This window comes from Rhinolophus sinicus, chromosome 16, assembly GCF_057876585.1.
Source record: "Rhinolophus sinicus isolate RSI-liver-muscle chromosome 16, RSI-T2T, whole genome shotgun sequence".
Taxonomy (NCBI): Eukaryota; Metazoa; Chordata; class Mammalia; order Chiroptera; family Rhinolophidae; genus Rhinolophus; species Rhinolophus sinicus.
In genome coordinates, this window is record NC_142516.1 from 29,405,057 (window position 1) to 29,428,656 (window position 23,600).

Sequence of the window (23,600 nt, forward strand, 5' to 3'; positions counted from 1 at the left end):
ACGTTTGCGTGGAGGGCTCGGGTGGAGGCTTTACAGTCCTGCTTCGGGGGTCGGTAAGACCAAGTCGGTCCGCTGAGACTCGACCAAGCCAGCCCGACGCCTGCAAAGGCGGGAGACGTGAAGGAGCGCGGGACACGGAGCTTTCGGGTTAACCTTCTGCTCCCCCACACGGTGTGGGTCAGCAGCCCGAATCCTTCGGCCGGTGGTAGTGGAAGGGCTGCAAGGACCCCAGTGGAGAGCGGAATCGTGGCCGGTCGGTGTTGTACCACGTGGCACCAGGAGGAGTTGGCCTTCGCGGCCGGAGGGGTATGGGGCAGCCCTGGCCGCCAGCCCAAGCCACAGAGTAGCCGAGCCGTCCCCAAGTTCGGGAGAATCTCCCTGGGTTTCTAACATTTAAATGTAGGCTAGCAAGGCAGCAATTAGCATTTCTAATGGGGCCTTCGTGTTTTACAGTTTCCCCGCAGACTTTTATCCCATTATTCCTTAGGGGACCCCTGTGAGGTGTGTAAATTCTAGATGGTCTTGGTTTTGCTGAAGCTTGGCAGGTAGCCTTTGTAATAGTCTGGCTCAAGAGAGCACCCTGAGAACCAGGGTTAGAGCACTATGTTTTCTTTGCGGACCTCTGGGGAGTAACGTATGGTTATATTCAACTTAAAATAAGTAAATACGTCATGTGTCTAATCAGATACCATCTTAATTCTAAAATAGACAAGAGGCTCCAAAGATTGGGAACAACTTACGAATAGAGAAAAACACAATGCTATTAGTTAACCTAATATTTTATTAAAGTTAAGAAAGCCCCCCTCCCATTTTACCTGTGGCAAACAAAGCCACTTACATCAATTTTTAAAATATGGGATGAATTAAAATTTCAAAGCAAAAGCAAGTTTTAGAAGGATTATGGAAAAGGGCAAAAACTTTCATTTGTTGTTTCCTGAGTCTAGTATTAAAATGTTAGTCTCAGCAGATATCTCGGTGATGGGAAAATGGTGAGGGAGTACTCTTCAGGATGTCACACGAGGTCTGTAATTATTAGGTTATGAGAAACACAGTGCCATGAGATGAAGAGTTTTACAGAAAACTAGCAGATCAGTTCCATGAGCTAACAAGATTGGGCATCCACTTTTAGCACTTGGTAAGCTCTTTCTCGTTTAATCCAAAGACAACCCTGTAAAGTAGATTGTATTTTAATCATTTTACAGAGGAGGAACTGAAGCTCAGGAACCCTAAGCTGCATGGCCAACGAGAGGTGGATCTAGGGTTGAAACCCAGATGGGTCTGACTCCAAAGCCTGCCATCTTTACTGCTACTCCATCGCTCTAACTGCAATGAAGTCGTAGCATGGGGACCTGATTTGGAACATTTGCGGAGGACCTTTAATACCAAACAACATGCAGGTACCCTCTTGCAGGTAAAGGGGAGAAGCTGAAGGAGACTGGAATGTGGTAGCTCTGTGCTAGAGAGAGTGGTAACCTGGTGACTCGCAAGGGAGGTGGTTCTGGTCCTTAGGGAGAAACTAGGCAAATCTTGGGACCCTGTCCTCTACGACAACTCAAGGGTATGAAGGATCCTTTCCTCACAAGATAAATGTGTGCTTTATAAAATTAAACTACAAAGTAATTAATAAACATAGCCACAATGTACAGCAAATAAAAAGAAAGCAAAAGAGCCAAAGGAAGAGAGACTACAGACCCGGTACTGTCCCTTCTGACACAGCCGGTGCTGGCATGCACCTCTGTGAACAAAGAGCATGTGTTCCAGTGACATGCTTCTTTGTCAGGGGCTTCACTGCCAGAGGCATAAATAACACAGGCAGAACAGGGTGTGTCTCACTGGCCTGCCAACATCTTCCACTGGACTGTCAGTTTACAGGCCTGAAGGGGCTGTTGTCACAGTGCCCTGGTTTTGACTACTGCTATACTTAACATCATTCTGAGTATGCATCTGGGTGTAAGAAAAGTAGAATATATCATTGTATCTAATCCACAATTATGATCATGTTTATGGATTTATGGATTTGAACAAGGGCGAGAAAGGAACAAGGAAAAGTGAAAACAGCCTATTAGTTTGTTAGGGAGCCTGAACTATGTATGGGTGAATCTTTTTTTGCTTCCATTGATATTAATGTTTGCCTAATAAGTAATAAAAATATCAAATGATGTCTGGTTTTGGCACCCCTTTGAGTCTTAAACTGCCTGTTTGTTAGAATGTGTGTGTAATTCCAGTAAGCTCCAAATTGTTTGAGGAGAACACTCTAAGCTAGTTTGTAACTCTTTGGACTTACTCTCCACTCCACTGCCTCAGCTCTAGCAGGTCATTCATCAAACTGTCAGATGCCCCCAAGCCTTCCACTCATTTTTTGGTTGGGAACAAACTTTAATAAATCTGAAGATGAGAGGAACCAGCCCCACTCAGACATTGGTTTAACTGGCTTTGAAACCAATTTGGCAGAATGGTACCCTTTCTCCTTAGTAAAGACAGTATACGAAGATGATGCCTCATATAGGGTGAGGAAATCATTATTCTTTAAATGCTATAATTTCCATCCTTTTCCTCCTCTCCCATACACATGTGCATACAGTGGTAACTGTTTCCTCTGAGTTTCCACAACATGTGTGTGTACCCGTTATAGCAGTCAGGCAACACGTAAGAGTTGTGGAAGGATCTAAAATTTCAACTAGACTGAGTTCATACAAGTATTTCTGGATGATATAAATGGAGAGTAGGAGCCTGGGCCATCTTTAGAACATAGGTGCTCTGCAAATGTGCTATGCTGAAAATAGTGTCGCCTGTACTCAAGAATACTATTTGGCAGCTGAGATTGTTGAGACAAAGGAAGAGGAGAGGCAAATAGTTAGATGAAAATGGGTTAAGGAATAAGATCCTATAAGTCTCCACATGGTAAAAACAGAGGCGGGGGCAGTATTAGGTGTGTAGACAGCTGCAGGTCCAATAAGGGGTCCTTGCCAAGGGAACCAGATTCCTTTCTGCTCTCTGAAACAGCTGTAGGTGCTGGGCCTTCCTGGGGCAGCAAGGAAGAGCTATGACTACCAAGAGCCAGGTTTAGTATTTATTAAGCACCATCCTTATGCCAAGTACTGTGCTTGGGACTTTCGTGTATATTGCATTTCAGTTAATCCTGGCAACAGCTCACTGGGACAAGACTATAATCCCTTTTTATTGTTTAGGAAACAGACTTGGAGAAGCCAAGTGGAACTCACATAGCTAGTAAGAATCTGGATTTCTTTGTCATGTAATTCATTCTTATTACTTTGATCCACTAGTCCTCACAACTGCTTCTGAAAAACCTGCTTTTATTTTCTCCGCATTAAGAAGATTTACATGCTCATTGTGAGGGGGGAAGAAAAAAAGCACAGAAAAATAACATTTAAAAATTAAATTCCTACCATTGAGATATACCTACCAGCTTTTTTTTTCTATAGTATACATTTTTTTAAAAAATACTGGGATCAGATTGTATTTTTTTTTTTGAAACTTGTGTTTTCCACCTATCATTACAATAAACGAGTAATACGGTAAATATGAGTATTAACTTTGCTCAATATTTTTCCCTTTTTAGAGAAGGACTCTAGTGATGTGGGAATACTGTTCTATCACTTATTGGCTGTGTGCTTTTGGACAAACCGCATAATCTCTCTGAGCCCCAGGCTGCTCATCTGAGGACTGTTGTGAAGATTAGGCATGATCACGTGGGTGAATTCCTGCCTGGTGCAGTGTCTGGCACGCTCTGTGCCCCTGCCACAGTCACTGCCCCAGTCTCTCCCTTACCCTAAGCAGAGGCCCAGAGCTTTCTGGCCTCCTCAGGGGCTGTTGAAGTTCTGCTGTGGCCATCAGTCCTCCACCTCTGCTCCATGTCCTTCATTTCATGTAGTTACCCTGACCCTTTGGCTGAGGAAGGGGCTCACCCCAAACCAACATAAGTTTTGACTCTCAAAAGGGGTGGATTCCTTTTCTGTTTCACACAATCCTTGGTCTCTCTTCAGGGACTGGGAACATGCTCCTGAGCCAGACTGGAAAAGATCTGAGTAGCCCCACAGTGGTGGGTTTGTAGCTCCGCCATAATTAGCCAGCATTCTGACCATCTGGACTCTCTCCTACCTCACAGGGATTTCCTTGTCCACACTGAACTAAGACTGATCCAAGAGTCCTGCTCTTGCTGACCGAACTTTTCCCATCTGTTCTCCAACTTGCTTTGCCAGCTTGGCTCCAGACATGGGCCCCTGGTGGCCATGCAAAGTAGTCGTCCCTCACTCGAGACTCTGACACTCCTGAGGTGGAATATGCGCTCCGTAATTTGCTAGTCTCTTATTTTGGCAAAGGCCAAAAGTCCCAAATACCCTTACGTTATACTTCTTGAAAAGCAGGGAAGGAGCGCCCTCCTAGTTGCTAGATGGGATGCTGCCCAATTCATGAATCACTCAATAAAGCCAATTAGATCTTTAAAAAAGGAAGGAAAAAGGAAAGCAGGGCAGCCACGTTCCTGATTTCTTTTTATGTTTATCTATGCATATACTATAGAAAATCTGGAAACTATGCTTAACAAAGAGAAGAAAATAAAAATCTAAATTCAGGACTAAGCACACACTGATCACGTTTTGGTGTCTATTCCTCCAGTCTTTTCTCTACACACATATGGCACTTTCTCAAGTCTCAGATTGCCAGAAGCATCATCTCATTAATAACAGCTTTTCAGGGAGGCAGTGAGGGGGGAACCCACAACATTAAGTATTCATATTGATTATGAGGCATCTTTATTTCAGAAATAGTAAGTAGAAAAAAAAACCTATCAAGTACCTAGGAAATACTATATATGATATTTTAAAAAATTTTTGAAAGTGGGATGATACTGTAACTTGCTTTTTTCAGTTAACAATATATTAATATAGTTCCATGCCATCTTCTATAGAGTCCTTCAAGACATTATTCTACAAAATGGAAATAGCTTTTCTTTTTCTGAATATAGAGACAATACATATTCATGTAGCAAATTCATGCAATGCAAAAAAAAGTATAAAGAAGAAAATGAAAGCAAGCCCAAATCTCATTACCTAGCAGCAACCGCTGTTAATCATTTTTGTGAATATTTTCTGAGCTATCTCTATGAAAATGCATATGTAAAATATATAATATTTTATAAATGCAATCCTACTATAACGGTGCTTTGTAACATGCTTTTATTTTTCACGTAGCAGTAAGTCACAGGGATTCCTCCAAGACAACAAATATAAGTCTACTTCATCATTTTAAAAGTCTGCATCATATTTCACTGTATGGATATAGCATAATTTGTTCACCTGGTCTCCTACTGATAAACATTTAGGTTACTTCCAGTTCACCATTATACATAACACTTTTGTACAGTTAGCTCCTAGAAATAAATTCCTAGAAATATAATTCCCGAATCAGTACATATCTTTCAAATTTGGATATGTGTGGCAAATTGCACTTCAGAGGCTGTACTTTTATACTTCCATTAACAGTGTTTAAGACTTCCCCTCACCCTTGCCTAAACTAGGTATTATTTTTAAGACATTTTTTTCAATCAGTTTTCAATTAATGACAAGGTTGAAAACCTAAGGGTGCCAAGACAATTCAATGTGAAAAGAACAGTCTTTTAAACAAATGGGCTGGGACTTTTATACATCCCCATGCAAAAGAATGAAGTTGAACCTGTATCTCATATCATGTACAAAAATTAACTCAAAATGGATAATAGATTTTTTTAACTGTCCTAAACTGTGTATTAGGTACAATTTTACAAACATTACTCATTAGCGGTAATGGGGGAGCTGGAGAGTATTGTGTCTTCTCCCAGTGCACGGGGAGAACCACCAATAGTGTGGTGGAACTTGTGGCCCTTTCTAAGGCCACAGCTCCTGCAGCCTGCAGATGTTAGTCCTCGCATCTCCCTGTGCTTATGGACTGGTTTGGTGATCCACGGTGTGTCAGGATTCCGTCTGATAGCTTTACGGAAGGATCAATCAGGATAATCTCAAAGAATTTGTATGTAGAATCCTCACCAATCCAGTAAGAATTCAGGACTCTCAGAGCCCCACAGTGGCATCCAGCTCACTCCTCAGCAACAGACTGAAGGCTTCGTGCAAATTTTAGCTGGTTAACACCGTGATGGACAGGCTTGCTATGGGTCACACCCTTAGGAACTGGGTGTTTCTGGCTACCACAGCGCACACAGATCCGATATATGACATGATCTTGCTTAGCCTTGTATCCCAGCCTGCATGCTTTATTGGGCCCGGTCGGGTTGGGGGGCCCTGTGGAGCGCAGAGAGCTGACGGTACTGCCAGCAGTGTACTCTGAGAAGAAACCGCATTACATTGGACTGCTTCTTCCTCCATAGCTCCTGGGTGTACTTGTATGTGCCCACCTTGGCTTACCTGATGGCTGCGGCCAGACGGAAAGGCGGATCGTAGACTTTTAAGAGTTAAAACTGTAAGACTCACAAGAAAACATGGGAGTAAATCTTTATGATCTTGGATTAGGCAAAGCTTTCTTAGATATGACACCAAAAGCACAACATACCGGAGAAAAAAGAGATAAATTGGACCTAATCAAAATAAAAAACTTTTGTGCTTCAAATGACACCATGAAGAAAGTGAAAAAACAATGCATGGAATGCATTCATATTTATGGGAGAGGCACTAAAAAGTGACTAGGAACTCTGTGTGCTCCGGTAGGTCTTAAAAATTAGTGGGCATCTCTCCATGGTGATCAGGAAACAAGGTGACATTTCATTGTGAGACCCCCCCAAATGTCAGTACCTACATAGCTGTAAAGGATGAAATTATCAAGCGATAATACAACACAATTCCTTTGGCTTTCCAGATTGAAATGGCCCACCAAGCCATATTATAATGAAATTTCAGAAAGCCAGAGATCCTAAAAGTGTCCTATGAGAAAAAAAAAGTCATAATGAAAGGATCAAAAATCAAAATAGTGTGAGACTTGTCAATAAAACACAGGAAACTAGAAGACAGTGGAGCAATTGATGCCTTCTGAGGAAATTCTGAGGAAGAGATCCTCCACTCAGAGGTTAACATGCAGCCAAACTATCATTCAAGAGTGAAAGTAGAATAAAAATATTTTCAGACATTCACGATCTCAAAATATTAACCTTCCACACACCCTTTCTCAGGAAGATACTGGAAAATATATTCCCACAAGGGTAGCTATACAGCAAGCCAGGAGAGCAGCCCAGTACAGATGGAAGAAGAGGGCAAGAGAGCTCCAGGAAGGATATTGGAAAATAAAAATGAAGATGATCACCTCTGTAACCACACTGAGGGGAGATTTTACAGCTCTGATAGGCAGAGAAATGAAAACAAAAAGATAATTCTGAACTCCAGGAAAAATAAAAAGTTGCACAAGAAATGTAGTTATAGTATGTTATATGGTTCATCTGTAAACATTATGTAGTCATATTAACATAACTAACCAATACGGAAAGGAGGAGAAAGTCAAAGCTGTGTGTGAGGGTGTAAGAGATCCAAATTCTTATTTTTTATAGCAGGAAGTCAATAATTAATGTTAACTATTAATGTCTAAAATTAATTTAAAAATAAAAAATAATATGACCACATTATTTATATAAAAGGAGGCAAACACCAGAGGCAACAGCCAAAAGAATTGAAATTGCTGTCTCTGGAGAATGGGGAGTAAAGTGGGAGGGGTGAGGCAAAAGCCTGTTTTGGTAACAAGCTCTGAAGTAGTTGTAGTTGGCGTTTAGAACTCTGTCCATGTATTACTCTGAAACAAACGAAATTTAAATTAAAAAGCAAGCAAGTTGGCAGACAAGGCTTCTGAGTGTGGGTGTGGATACTGGGCAAAGGTGTTCTGCCTTCCTCAGAGATCTGTTCCCAAAGGGCTGACAGGAGACAGATGGTATGGGAGGGGCCAAGCACCTTCCTACCTTTCTTCTCAGCCAGTCTGCTCACGGAATGCAAGTGGGTATGATACGAACTCAAAATGGGTCAGATTTTCTTTATCCAGCTGCAGCATGCACTTTAAAAGAGTAGGGATGTTGCTAAGCCTCTGGCTCTACATTTCTGTCAGATTTTGCATGGTGTTGGGAGATTCCTAATTTCCCCATTTCTTCAGATGTGTTTTAGCCAGAAGTTGAGAGATGGCAGGAAGCCATCTAGGACGTCACTGTTTTTCACCAGACATCCAGGTTCTTTGTACAACAGCCTGAGCAGGTTGGCCTCTCTCTCTTTCTCTTGCTCGCTCTCTCTAGTTGAGGAATAATGACATCCAGTAAAGCACACAGAAGTTAAGCATACAGTTGGTGAGTTTTGACAAAGGTGTGTATCTGTGTAACCAACACCCCCAATCAAGATAGAAAACACCACTATCACATTCCCTGTGCCCCTTCCAATGCTCCATCAGAGGCAACTCTATTTTAATCATATCTCCAAGAGATGATTTTGCCGGTTCTTGAACTTCATATGAATGAAATCATACCACATGTACTCTCTTGTGTCTGACTTCCTTCACTCCATTTAATATTGTTGACATTTATCTGGGTTGATGGATGCATTGGTAGCACATTTCTTTATGGATGAGTAGTATTCCAATGTATGAATATATTATAATTTATTCATCCATTTTCTGATCAAGTGTCTTCTTTCTGGTGACCAACCTTGTTTCTGAGCTGGAGCATGTCTCCTTCGCATGACCCTTTTCACTAACACACAAATGGAGTTTCCACTATGTAGAGTTAAAGGATAAAAACTAGGCTTTTTAAAGGGTCAGCAAAATTTACACATATGCTAAAAATGGAAACTGGATGTAATACATGCTCATTTAGGTTAAAACTATTTCTGCAACAGGAGACTAATTAAAAGCCTGTGACAGTAACTGAACTCTAGACCAAGTTTCTTTGCTATGCGAAGAGAAAGGGAGGAATCTTTTATCCTGTTCCTGGTACCGCGTTTCCCTGAAAATAAGACCGAGCCGGACCATCAGCTCTAATGTGTCTTTTGGAGCAAAAATTAATATAAGACCCGGTATTATATTACCTTATAAATTGATTATATTATATATTATATATTATATATCATATTATGTTATACCCAGCCTTATACTAAAATAAGACCGGGTCTTATATTAATTTTTGCTCCAAAAGACGCATTAGAGCTGATGGTCTGGCTAGGTCTTATTTTCGGGGAAACATGGTAGCTAAGCTCTCACCACACACTGTGGGGCTTTCTAAAGGTATAGTGACATTGGGAAAGAAAACTGAATTTGGACTTGGTTAGTTTTTCGTTCTTTCACTCACTGAGGCTCCCTAAGTCTCAGTTTCCTCATAGGTAAAATGAGGATGAATAAATACAGGGAAGAAGTGGGAGTGAAATTTAGTGCACACCTTTAATTTTAAAAATATGTGAACATATTCCCTGTTCAAAACAGACTAAAACAAAACCCTGAATACTATCAAATAGGCTATCTCTGTGAATGGTTAGGCATTCTAGGCTGCTGAAAGAATGGGCACCAGAGACTGGCTACCTCCTGTCTGTGAGAATCTTAAAGTCTATTAGCCCAGAAGTCCTGTCACTCTGGGATAGCTGGACAATAGGGAATTATATCAGCTTAATGACAAAAAATAGGCTGCTTGGTTGCAGCGAGAACTCTGCTCTGAGAGTAAAGAGATCTGGATCCTGGTCCTGGCTTTACTGTGTAATTTGGGTGGGTTACTTACCCTCTCTGTGTCTTCTATTGAATGAAGGAACAAAACTGTATGATCTTTGAGATGCTTCCAGCTTTGACATGCTAGAATATAATGCTAATTTCTAAGCAACAGAGGTTATCATGATATGATATCAGTAAAGGGTTTCCTAGTGGCATTTTTATATCTAAGACAAGAGCAAGGCTGTGAATACCGTGATTATATTTTCACCTTTTATTTTCTTTAATACTGAAGTAAATATCCAAAAGTGATGAGTCCAGTGGAGTGTGTATTTCAGGAAAAGAAACTTAGTTGTGTTTCAGTAGTACCCTTGGTACAATCCCAATGTTGTATTTGCCATTGCTATCAGAGTAAGAGTGTATCAGTGAAATTTTATGAATATATGGCACTTTATATGGCTATCAAGGATCTCAAAGATCAAATAGTTCCAATTCTAACAAGACTCAAATTTGAACTTTGGTGCCAAGGAACTCACCCCCTCCTGAGGTGCTTCGTTCCATTTTTATATTGTTCAAATCATTAGGAAACTGTTCCTTAGGTTGAGCCAAAATCTTGACTTCACATAACTACTAGTCCTAGCTTTGCTGTCTGTAGCTACAAACTACACCTGTGTTCTCTCTGGTCGAGGTTGCAAATTGCTGAGATGTGGGCCAGTATTGGACCGTGTCTTGTTGACTCATCATAGCCTTTAAAAATATCTCAATTAATTTCTAACATTAAAACATCATGAGGGGCCGGCCCAGTGGCTCAGGCAGTTAGAGGTCCATGCTCCTAACTCAAAAGGCTGCCAGTTCGATTCCCACATGGGCCAGTGGGCTCTCAACCACAAGGTTGCCAGTTCAATTCCTCGACTCCCACAAGGGATGGTGGGCTCCGCCCCCTGCAACTAAGATTGAACACTGCACCTTGAGCTGAGCTGCCTCCCAGATGGCTCAGTTGGTTGGAACGTGGGGTCTCAACCACAAAATTGTCAGTTCAATTCCTCGAGTCCCGCAAGGGATGGTGGGCTGTGCCCCCTACTACTAGCAACGGCAACTGGACCTGGAGCTGAGCTGCGCCCTCCACAACTAAGATTGAAGGGACAACAACTTGACTTGGAAAAAAAGCCTGGAAGTACACACTGTTCCCCCAATAAAGTCCTGTTCCCCTTCCCCAATAAAAAATTTAAAAAAAAAAAATCATGAGATTTTTTTTTTTTTTTACCTGAACTGTTTCTGGCTTCTTTTGAAAGATGAAAAGATCTGTGCAGTTGCCTCCCCGATATAATTCTTCTCATTTTTATAACAATTGAAAGTTTTGTTCTAGTCCCTACCCTTCCTGGCTTAGCCTGTGTGCGTTGGGAGAGCCTGATCCCACCCCTTGTTCTAGGATAGGGCACGCAAACTAGTCCACATTCGTCAGCACAGTCCCACCTCTTCTCACCTTTATTGGTGCAGAAATAAGCACCGTCTTAGAGATTGGCTTCCCTGGGAACAGAATCCAAGACGAAGAGTTGCACGCAGAAGGTTTACTGAGGAATGCTCTCGGGACATACGCGAATGGTGACGTGAAAAAGACAGGGTGGGTGTGGAGAAAGGATGACCACGACATTAGCTGCAATGTGATAGTTACAACCAAAGCCTCAGCTCATCCCACCAAGGACTCAAGAATGGGGAGGGCTCTTCAGAGTTGCCCCAAATTGAAGTAAGGGACCCATATATTTGTATTCTCGTATTAGCTTGTTACTTTCTTCAGGCTGCACCATGGAAGAGGGTGTAAGACCTTGGGGGAAGTGGTTTTCTGAAGCTGAGAGCAAGAATATTCCCAGTAGCTGAGGGATGGGTGTGTCCACCCTGAAGAGGAGATCTGGGCAGAGCCCCACAGTAGCCACTACAGGCACATGATGCAATCTATTTAATAGAGGTTTGCTAGGGGCTCCTGAGAAAGAAGCTTCCAGAAGTGACCTTTATCTTTCAAGATATGAGTGAGGAGCTCTGGCCCTTGTGGGCAACCACCTCACATCAAAGTCAGCTTTGATGACATTGGTATTCTGTTGAATCAAACCAACCTGAAGCTTGAATTACCCTGGACTTTTAGTGTGAGCTTCATTGTTATAAGTCAGTTTTTCAGTTGTGTTTTAATTACTTACAAATGAACATACTTTGACACATTCTGCCAATGTGTAGCTGCATTTTTTGGCAATAACCTGCTAAGTAGCAGCTGCCTTCTTTTTTGGACACATCTCTTAGTTTCCGGTTTACTAGTGCTCACTCAGCTTTTAGGAGTGGTAGCAGAAAGCTAAATCCTAATCTTTTTGTTTTTTTTAATTTATTGGGGTGACAATTGTTAGTGAAATTACATAAATTTCAGGTGTATGATTCTGTATTACATCATCTATAAATCCCATTGTGTGTTCACCACCCAGAGTCAGTTCTCCTTCCATCACCATATATTTGATCCCCCTTACCCTCATCTCCCACCCCCCACTCCCCTTACCCTCTGGTAACCAGTAAACTATGGTCTGTGTCTATGAGTTTTTGTTTCTCATTTGTCTTGTTCTTTTGCTGTTTTTGGTTTATATACCACATATCAGTGAAATCATATGGTTCTCTGCTTTTTCTGTCTGACTTATTTCGCTTAGCATCATACTCTCAAGATCCATCCATGTTGTCACAAATGGTCCTATTTCATCTTTTCTTATGGCCAAATAGTATTCCATTGTGTACATATACCACAACTTCTTTATCCATTCATCTATCGAAGGGCATTTTGGTTGTTTCCATGTCTTGGCCTAATCTTCTAATAGTAGGAAGTCAATAGGAAATGTCTAACGTGGAAAAATCAAGAAATATCAGCAGAAGCATGTGTTTATAAATATGGAGGTAAACATCAGAAGAACAGCTAAAAGATTTGGCAGTAGTTGCCTCTGGGGAGATCCAACAGGGTGGGATAGGACAAGAGACGCAGCTGGGTTTTGTGGGGAGCCTTGCAGTGCCCTTTGGGTTGAAGCGCGGTGTCCTCCTGGGGAGAATGCATCCTCCAGGGCATCCTGCACTGTGCTCTGTGACTCTCCCCTCTCCTGTTCTCCTGCCTTCCTCGGACAGGGCATTTCCTAAGTGTTGGTTGAATAACCATCTTGAGCTACCCTTTCTCTCTTGATTAACTTATTCACTTTCTCCGCATCTGGGAGACTTTTCCCTACTCCTGATCTCTCCTCTTAAGCTCCAGATCCATATTTCTCCCACAGGATCACCTTGGAGCTCCCCTGCCTTATCGCTACCTTCCACAAGGAGATAACCAAGATCCCTCACAGCTCTGACACTCTATGAGATCTAAAACAGAGATGGAAACATTTAACAAGTCATAATAATGGATCTCTTTCACATAGTTAATATTATTAGCCATTTTTTTCTTTTGTCACAAGAAACAGACATTTATTGAGCACCAACCACATGCCAAGTTTGACACAAGATGCTATCATATGATTTTACTGTTTGAACATCTCTTTTGGCCCTGAAGTTTTTGTTTCCTCAGCTTAAGCACCTATAAAATGTACATAAAAAATTATAAGGATTAAATGAGTCATTTAATCCATAACATTTAAAAGGCTTTACAATGTTTGTAAAAACTTTAAAAAGTACTTAACATAAAGTTACTAATTAGGACAGCATTTAGATAGCTATGTCAGAGAAAGAGAGAGAGAGAGAGAGAGAGAGAAACACTGGGCTTTAGGGGTAATAAGAAGATACTCCTGCTCTTAAGAGTCACCTTTTAGGCGAGAAAGACACATTAACAAAAAGTGATATTGTAATAGTCATACAACGTGACAAGATCTCATATCAGGAATATGATATAAGGAATATGACCAAAGTACTATAAGAACCCAGATTGTGGGAAGGGACAATTCTTCTTGGGGTAGGGTGTGTGGTAGGCCCAGGAAGGTTTCACCAGGGGAGTGTCATTTTAGATGGGCTTCGAAGAATAAGTAATAGCTTTCCAGGTTGACAGAAAGGATATTTCAAGTAGAGAAACTAGCTGAGGCAAAGTCCAAAGAAGTGGTTTTAAAGAGCCTAGCATGTTAGGGGAACAAGGGAAATGTTTCATTACTTTAAGAATTATAGCTATTGAAAGACCTGGCAAAGAGGAGAACTTCCAGGAAAAAACCCAAGCGGCATCAATGCTGGATGGGAAGAACCTCTCATGTCATACAATGTGCTAACTTTTTAATTTTTTTTGGTCTTTTTTTGTGGTAAAATTAATGTAATATAAAATTCCCTTTTAACCATTTTAAAGTGTATAATTCAGTAGCATTTAGTACATTCACAATGTACTAAACCACCACCTCTATCAAGTTCCAGAACATGATCACTCCAAAAGGAAAGCCCATGCCCATTAAGCAGTCACTCCCCATCCTGGTCTTCCCTAGTCCCTGACGATTATGTGTCTGCTTTCTGTTTCAATAGATTTGCCTATTCTGGACATTTCATATAAAGTGAATCATACAAGATGCCGTCTTTCAATACTATTAAAAGGCAAATGACATCTTAATATTACAAAAATAATTTTGATCTATGGACCCCCTGAAAGAGCATCAGGATCCCCAAGAGGTCTGCAGACCAGACTTCAAGCAGTGCTGGTCTAGGTCAGCCAAGGTGTGGGACACCAGCTCCCCATTACAGCTTCTATTCCAGCACAGGGTGATTATCATGTCCCCATGTCCAACCCGAGGCGCCCCCCCATCTCAGTGTCTCATCTCCCTTGAAAATTGTCAGCCATTTTCTGCAAAACTGAGATTAGTGATATAGTAGTGGGTTCACATTTAAACTGTTCAAAGAACCACACAACCAAATGAGGTCAAATTTTAATTTATTAGTAATAAATATGACTATAGTTAAAGAAAAACTGTACCACAAACTTATTTCCAATAAAATTGTGATCACTTCCTGCCACTATCATTACATTACATAATATAATCACAGTAATTACCTTCTACCTGTGATGAGAGCCATCGTGTACTGTTGAACATCAAGTAGCTGCCATGCCAGAAATTGCTAGTCCCTTTCTCCTCTAATGATCCCAGCTTATTTTATTCTTCAAGTGTTCTTCTCAAAGTAATTATCATGCTTATTATCCAGCATATTCAAATGTTAATGTGCACGCTGTACTGATGCTGTTATGAGACCCATTTTGCTCAGGAGCTAAATTATGTTGCCATTCTGCTTGGTGCTAGAGGTTCTGTGCTTGAAACCTGTTTCCCACATACAAGGAGCCAAGGTTATTTAATTAGAATGCTGAGCTAGAATGAAGAGTCTGACACTTAATATAGAACCTGTAAGCTAAAGGGGGTCAGCAAGTATAAGGCCTACGCATTTTGAATTAACTATCCATCACTGTGGAGACAATCAATATTTGAGCAGACTGGCTTTGGGGCATGTTTAACATCATTCCTCCAGGGTCTCTACTGAACTCTGCCTCTGCAGCTTAAACTGCCAAAAATCACAGTTCTGATAATTGGAAACACTGAGTTGCAATCTGCTCGAATTTTCACTCATTGGTTTTGCTCTGCCCTCTGGAGCATGTCTGCTCTCTGCTCTATGACTGCCCTTCAGAGATTGAGGACAGGGACACTATCCCCCACTGTATGCTGTTCTAAGGCTCAATTGTCCCAGGTTACCAGGTTATATGACAGGTTACCAGGCCCTTTACCACTGTGGTCACTCAGTTTGTCAGTGTTACCACTCCCTCTTAAAAGTGAGGTTCTCAGAACCTGAAACGATCCAGGTGTGGACTGATCAGTGTGGAAATAAGATCTCTTTTGGATATAAACATTCTTGTTGGATGATTCTATTAGTGCTTTCCAGGAGTGTATTACCTTTCTGTTATCCAGCACTGATTGGTAATTGGCTAAAACCACCAAGTCTTATAAACCATATATTGGTACTTCGGCAATTAGCCACTTAGACAGAAATACAGGATCTGAGATTTGTCATCATTATATTTCATCATGTTAAATTTTCCAATGCTTTTGCCTGTCAAGAGCCTTTTTGTATCTTGAATTGATCCTTTCCATCCACAAATGTAATCAGTCTATCAATATTGCTATTTTTATATAAATCAAAGTTAAAAAACAGCTGACAGAAAAGGCCTCAGGATGGAGCCCTTCATCTACTACTCGAGACCTCTAATCAGAGTATTCATTCAACCCTCCCTCTCCATTCCCAACACACGTATCTCCATCTCAACTATTCCGTCCTCTAACTCAAGTTGTCAGGGAGGGAAAACATTAATGAATATTCCAGGTCACTAACTGGCTGGTTAAGGTGGCCTGCAAAAGAAACAAGGGAGTGAATAGGACCTGGTGAAGGGCCCAATGTGGCTGGACAGGATTCTGTGAAGCTACTTTATCTAGGCCCGGACATCAGCACACTTTGGGGCAGTATTAAGCCGGAGTCAAATGGAAGATAGTCCAGGGTTCTGTTGTGATGAAAGAGAGAGGAAATCAATAACCAGGAAACAGAACCAATGTTGGAATTAGTCCATCAAACTGGAGGGACTAGGCAGAAGAGAACAGAGGCAGGCAAGGGTCACAAAGAGAATGAAGCAAAGAATGAGCATGTGAAATAGAATTGAGGCATGCTAAGTGGGAACCAGAGCTCTGGCTGTCCAATATGGCAGCCACTAGCTACAGGTGGCTACTTAAATTTACTAAAAATTAAGTAGAAAAGTCAGTGCCTCAGTTACATGAGCCAAATTTCAAGTGTTCACTAGCCATATGTGATTAGTGGCTATCATATTGGATAGTGCAGAAGAACATGTTCATCGTGGCAGAAAGTTCTATTGGACACTTCTGCTCCAGAGCATTCTAGGTGTAGTTCTAGGAAAGGGTCAAACTAGGTAGGATATAATGTTAGTGTACTTATTTTTCTTTTGCTCTTCTTCAAGACCCAGCTCAAATATCGATTCTTCTGGGAATTTGCCCCATGCAGCCATGTAATTGTGTGCTGCAGGCAGCAGAGCGTTCTGAGCTATGCAGTTCTCAGTGATAATGCATGGATCTACGGAGAACTTAGAATGGAGGCCCTAGCACAGCTGTTTGTCAATTCTTAACCCAAACATAGCCTTTTTCTATCTGGGGAAGGTATCCTCCTTGACAAAGCAATTAGCTTTGGGGTTAAGACATGTGGGGTAGGAGAGAAGAAGAAAGGAACGCTGACCCAGACAGCTACATTTGTTGAATCCACCTTTGTAGCTGTAAACGTAATTTGTAATAAAACATTTTGATCTCCTGTCCACAAACATTACATAGGCCATCTTGGCTAGGCAGTCAAGAAATTGAAGTCAAGGTCTGATTTGCTTAATGCAAGATATCTTGTCATCTTACCTGTGGACCCTCACTACATTTTTCAGTCTGCCTCTTTTTCTTTTAATTTCCTGTGCCAGAAGCTCTTAGAATTTCTCATACTAAGATCTACCAATTCTACCTTCTAAATCTCTCTAGAATCTGTCCCTTCCTTTAATACCCTCAGTTAATTTATTTTCTCTCCTTTCCCACCCAGCGCCCCCACTGCCATCTAAATGCTCTAACAACCTTACCTGACCGTGACATTCTCCTCCCTAAAACCTTTCAGTGGCTCCCCATCACATCATAGAGGCCCAACTACCTTTCAGGTCTTTCCACTCCTTGATGTGTAGCACATGTTCCAGCCTCCCTGTTACCCAGAACCAAGGTCCCCTCTCATCTCTGTGCCTTCGTACTTGCAGCGCCACCTGTCTGAAATATCCACCCTCCCTTTTTTCCCCCTGGGGAATTTCTACACACTGTTAAGGTTCCATTTCAATCTCATATCCTCTGAGAAGCCTACCCTGAGCCCTCTGACAGACTTCAGGGATCCATCAGTTGTGCCCAAATACTGTGCAGGCTTTGGTCATAACACACCCTGTGTATGACACTCATGGGTCTGTTTCTCCTACGAGACTGTGAGGTCTCAAGGGCAGGCAGCACATCTGACTCATCTCTTACCCCCAGTTGACAGCACAGGACCTGACTCATAACAAACACTTGCTAAATGTCTGTTAAAACGAGTGACAACCTGTGCCATTATGAAGTTCGACTGTGACCAAAAACGAAGACCGTGAGGATGTGGTGTGCTGCTGCCAGCTCCTTGGGGTTCACGCACGCTGAGAGAGGCCTATGCACAAGTGGCCCTGGTCGTTGAGGGTGTGGGGAAAAGCAAGAGGCCTGCAGCTGTTCCCACGGAAAGCCTCACTGCACACTGGCCGTCCCCAGCAGGCACTGCAACAGGCACACACTTATTCCTTGTTTTTGTGTGTGTATGAAAAAACACAGGACCCCTTGGAGAACGATCTGTAGTTAACTCTATGAAGGGAGTTACGGGCAAGAAGGAGAAACCTCTGAGTAGAATGGAGAGGGATGAAATATTGCTACGCTTACATAGCTGGTGAGGGAAAGCGGAAGCCAATGGCAACAATTTTTATGTTTTAAAAAGTACACCATGCCTTATGGTTACCAAGACACTTCCATTTCTATCTTCTTCAGCTTGTAATCCACCCCGTGGGGTGGGCGAGATAGAGCTGGGGTTGTTATTTATAGAGAAGGAAACTAATATCTTGACAGGTGAAATGACTTGCCCAAAGTCACATTCTGAGCAACGGCCCATAAAAATGAAGCAACTTTCCCAGGGTCATGAAGTAAGAAACAGACCTATCAGGTGGGGCTTACTTTAAAAGTGGCCACTGGATTTTCTTTAATACAATTTTTAAAATTAGAAACACTTTCTAGTAAATCGAGTCTGTAGAGGGCTTTCAGGCATCTCTTGGGAAATTTGACTAATGACATTAAAGATTTCTTCCAGCTATGAAATTCTATAAAATTTAGTGTTTACTGTGTCCCAGGCTCATGTAACTCCATAAAGTATAATTATCAGCTTGCAAGTAATTTCCAAAATAAATAGCTCTCCTGCCCAGCCCAGTATCCGTCTAACTTGCCAAAGTCTCCAGCTCATTACTTACTTATTCCATCACCTAGTCATCAATCCAGTCTTTTCACTCCTTCTGCTCCCTACAACATGGCAACTCTATTACTTGATCAATTATCTATTTCCTCTGTCAGAAATAACTAGGATTTAGAGCTAGAGGCATAATTTCTCTATAAGACTAGAAAGCAGAACTGTCATCATGTATTATTGAGATCTTAATTTAATTCCCATTAAAGGGGAATTAAATTGAATGGATTAGTGAAAGTTCACTCTATTCATCCCTCCTCAGAGATGGACAAAATCCAATCGGGTGCCATATTTGGTAGTGGTATATGGGAGTGGAGTTTTCCACAGGTCAGGGTAGGTGTGTAATTTTCTAGAAAGGAAAGGCTGCCTTAGTTGGTGGACCAAGTTATTTCTGTTTTGTCTGACAAGATTCTATCTAGCCTCCTTCCATGAGAACAAAGTGTTGCACACCCAGCTGAACTGGGTAAAAACAGAAGCTAATAGCAGCTCTGTGGAAATAGATACTCTGCCTATCTTTTGATCCAAGAGTCCAGGCTCTATGCACTGCACCACATACTCTGCAGGGTGATAATTGCTCCTACTAGTTCATGTTTCCTGAGAAGTGAAGTGCAGTATCCAATTTTAACAATAAAGGCTATATCAATAATAACATGTAACATCCTATTTTTGTTTTTATGAAGCAGTCCAAGAAGTCAAGAAGAATTATGGGTAATTCTGAGTTTTGCTGGCAGTCTTTGAGGATGGCTACTCTGTTGTGTTTTAACTTCTCTCTTGATTACCAAGGACATTATGAAACTTAAATGTTAGAGTAAGATGTGCTCTTGCTGATGGGGAGGGGGCTCATTACAAAGTGCTGGACCAGGCCTGCCACCTTCTTTTCTCCTAGTGGAGTACCAGACTTTGCTGCATGACTCCCACACAGGTGTCTATCATGGCGGAGCCAGGCTGGTTTCCTTAAAATGAGATGAGAGTGCTCACAATAAAGGGTGACAATACAGAACATAAAGAAGCACAAAGGAAGTCTTCATATTCACATTGAACTTGCCCAGGATACGAGGTCTGACAATTAAGTTCGTGAACTTGTTGCAACGATGCTGCTAACCTTTTTTGATATCAGAGGGATTATTCATTATGACTTTGTACCAACTGGACAAACAGTTAACCAAGTTTTGGAAGTGCCAAAAAGGCTGCGTGAAAAAGTTAGACGACCTGAACTTTTCGCCAATTCATGGCTCTTGTATCACGACAATGCACCAGCTCACACGGCACTGTCTGTGAGGGAGTTTTTAGCCAGTAAACAAGTAACTGTATTGGCACACCCTCCCTACTCACCTGATCTGGCCCCCAATGACTTCTTTCTTTACCCAAAGATAAAGGAAATATTGAAAGGAAGACATTTTGATGACATTCAGGACATCAAGGGTTATACAACAACAGCTCTGATGGCCATTCCAGAAAAAGAGTTCCAATATTACTTTGAAGGGTGGACTAGGTGCTGGCATCTGCACGTAGCTTCCCAAGGGGAGTACTTCGAAGGTGACCGTAGTGATATTCAGCAATGAGGTATGTAGCACTTTTTCTAGGATGAGTTCGCGAACTTACTTGTCCGACCTCGTATATGCTGATAAAGTCAGATCTGAGCATATCCTTAGCTCCATCTGTTAAAGGTGCTCACAGCTACTTAGGAGAATGCTAAGCAAGAAAGACATGGCAATACATTTTCTGCCTGTTAACATAAATATTTCCCTTTTCTCCCCAACATAAAATACAACCAAAGTGTCACAAAAAACACAAAAACAAACAAAAAACCCACACAAAACACAAAAAGGCCTAACATTTTTTGAGCAGATTGTGACAGAATATCAATCAGCTATGTGTTTGGTATGCAAGCATCCCCAGTGCTAACTCACCTTGAGGACACGTGGAAGGAGGGGGAACAGAGAGTGTCCGACAATTAGGGTGCAAGGCAGGCTGTCTCCAAGGGAAAGTGCTAGAGCCAAAGCTCAAGGCCTAGTTGACAGGTGAGAATAGTGCAATTGCTGTTGATGTCCACCTATAGTGGCAGCAATTGTAGCCAGAGGCACCTCTACCTTGATTGGCTCTGGTGATGATTCTTTACTGAACGTATGTATATACTTTGTGCCAGGTGCTCTGGCAGGCGTTGGGGGCTGAACCCCGTGGAAGGTTGCAATTTGTCAGCAGTGGTCCTTTGGGGCAGGGACTGATCTCGGTTATTCTATCTCTAAACTCTAAGTCCAGGAGATAGAATCTGCTGAAAGCAGGAAGTTGAAGTTTCCAAACAAACAGGACTAAAGCATCATGTAAAGTTCTAGTACATATTCTATGCCAGAGTAGGTAGCTAAAACTCCAAGGGGTAAAGAAATAGCAAAAATAGAAGAGGCTAGTCTTCAACTAGAGGTGTCATTGAGAGTAGCTGATATGAGGAACAGTGGCAGGCCAGGAAGTGAGTTGGGTCTTTGCTCTGTCCCTTCTGAATTATAAACCACCCACTACAAAGGGAAGTTTGGTTTTAGGATAGATTCGGACATGATCTAGAAGTTCTGTGAAATGAAAAGAATTCACTTATGAGTTACATAGGTCTACATTTACCTATGTAAGATGTGGTATGCACTCCACTTGGGGAAATGCAGATAATTGTAGATGAAACAACTTGTTTTCTAATAGCTCAGTATTTATTTTAATGTGCTTTAGAAGAAATATAATTTGTGACGCCACAAACCTGTGATTTCACAGGTGATATTGTTGGTTTTCCATTTACAACGCTGTTATAAAATTTCCATTTTAAATATTTTTAGTACAAATAAATTTATTTGAAGAAAATATAAAGTATATAATAATATAGAAGATGTTATTACAAGAATATGAATGTAAACAATTGGAAAGTTTGGGAAATACTTCATTAAGCCAGTTGATGAGGTAGATTGACTTGTAGACAGGAGATTTTGGAACACCAGACAGGTGAAGGGAAAACGGTAGATGTCTCAGAGAATCTGGATTCCAGTTCCAACTGCCACTAAACCTGTATGACAGTTGCCTCTCTCTGGATCTCCATTTATTTATTCATAAAAGAATGAATGCCTTGCCTAGCTTTATTATTTAGTGGTTCCATGTCACTTCTTATTATCATCGGGATTATGAACAATCATAGTAACAGCCAGTGCGTTAAGCTCTGCTGTGTGGCAGATGCTTTCCATACGTCATCATTCTTAATTCTCATTCTAGTCATGAAAGGTAAGTGCTATAATGCCCATTCTGTATATGAGGGAATTGAGACTGGAAGATTTTAAGTAACTTGTCCAAGGTCACTCAGAACCTGATTCGAATGAACTTAGATCTGACCCCAGAGGCCGTATTTGTTTCCTCTTAGCCTTGCTGTGTCTCAGTAAATTCCTATTCACCCTTCAAAACTATGCTCAAGATCACGTATTCCAGAAAGATTTCTTTGATCCTGTCCATCCATCTTGATTATATGTCGCTCCTCTGTGTTCCCTTAAATTTTCTATTATGCTGCTTTTTTACATTTGCCTTTGTATTCCCAGCACCCTGCCTAGTTTTGGTCACAGAGTAGATAGATAGTCAACTAACTGCAGAAAGAGGAAGAGCATGAGGGAGAGAGGAAAAAGGAAGAAAGGAGAGGTGATGGGAAAAGAAAATATATTGCTACCTTATTTTATCAAATATGAAAGAAGCAGAATTGAGAGGTAGGAGAGCAAGGTGGTTAAGCATATGGACTCCTAGGTCCAAACCACTGAGCTTTGCCACTTACTAGGTGTGCGACTTAGGGGCCCGGTTCAATGCCCTAGGCTTCAGCTTCTTCATCTATAAAATAGGGATCTCAATGTACTTACATTCAAGGATGTTGTAAGGGATGCTCAAAATGAGTTACATACAAAGTGAAGTGCTTAGAACAGTGCCTGGGACATGGCAAGCAGGCTGAATATTGGCTATTATTATTTCTGTGAAATTAATGAAACGAAAAAACTTAACATTACTGCAAAGTGAAAAAATATGTAACACTATTACATACGTATAGAGGCTCTTCATTTTCCTAACTCTACCTGTTGACCAATGCAGTCACTCCAAGATAGTTATGAATAAAGAGAATTATAGCCATAGGATGCACAATATATCCTTATCTTTACACTTCTATGGCAGCAGAATTAAGCACTTCACCTCTACTGTAAGAACATTTGGAAATATTGATATTAAAATTATCACACTGTATTATATTCTAAATTTCAGATTTACTTGTCAATCACCCTCAATTAGACTATTTCTTGAAAGAAAGGACTCCTGTTTAATTCTACTCTATGTCTCCAATTCTTAGCAAGGGGGCTGGCAAGAGACAAATGTTCAGTAAATGTTTGCTGAATGAATATTGTAGAAAAATGTGTACACATGAACAATAAAATAAAAAACGATGTGATATTTACCATACAAGAAGCTCAAATCAAGTGTGTTTATAGCTCAGAAAGGAGAGATCACTTCTAGGTAGGAAAAGGTAATAGCATGGATGGTCAGACAGCCTTGGTTTTGAGTCCCAATTCTGGCATTTATGTGCTTATGTGACTTTGGAATAATAACTTCTTTAAACAATAATTTCCTTATCAGTAAAATGGGGATAACATTAGTTGGAAGAACAAAATAAGATAATGCATGTAAAATGTAAGGTACCCATTATGTGTTTGTAGACTGGCTAACATATCATCAGCAGCATCAGCATCACAGGCTTTGTGATGGAGGCACTCGCTGTCTGAATGGACAGACGCAAGGGGAGAACACTGAAGAGCCAGGAGGTGTGAATACAGGTACTGTGAATGTTAGAAAGAGTCAAGGCCGAGGACAGAGGGCAA

The 23,600-nt window shown here is 41.2% G+C and overlaps 1 protein-coding gene and 1 pseudogene across 5 annotated transcripts in view; one reads left to right on the top strand and one right to left on the bottom strand.

The window, feature by feature from the left end:
* The first annotated feature begins 5 nt into the window (after positions 1-5).
* Positions 6-23,600, top strand: part of HEMGN (hemogen) — a 38,227-nt gene continuing 14,632 nt past the window's right edge. For 2 of the 5 annotated variants that reach the window (XM_088792892.1, XM_088792893.1), the window contains exon 1: positions 361-1,411. The gene's annotated coding sequence lies outside the window, so the exon portion shown is untranslated. Of the gene's footprint in view, positions 307-360; positions 1,412-23,600 lie in introns of those variants that run through there. The other 3 variants (XM_019729196.3, XM_019729199.3, XM_019729195.3) reach the window with 2 other exon arrangements.
* LOC141571267 (large ribosomal subunit protein eL15 pseudogene) lies at positions 4,345-6,411 on the bottom strand (annotated as a pseudogene).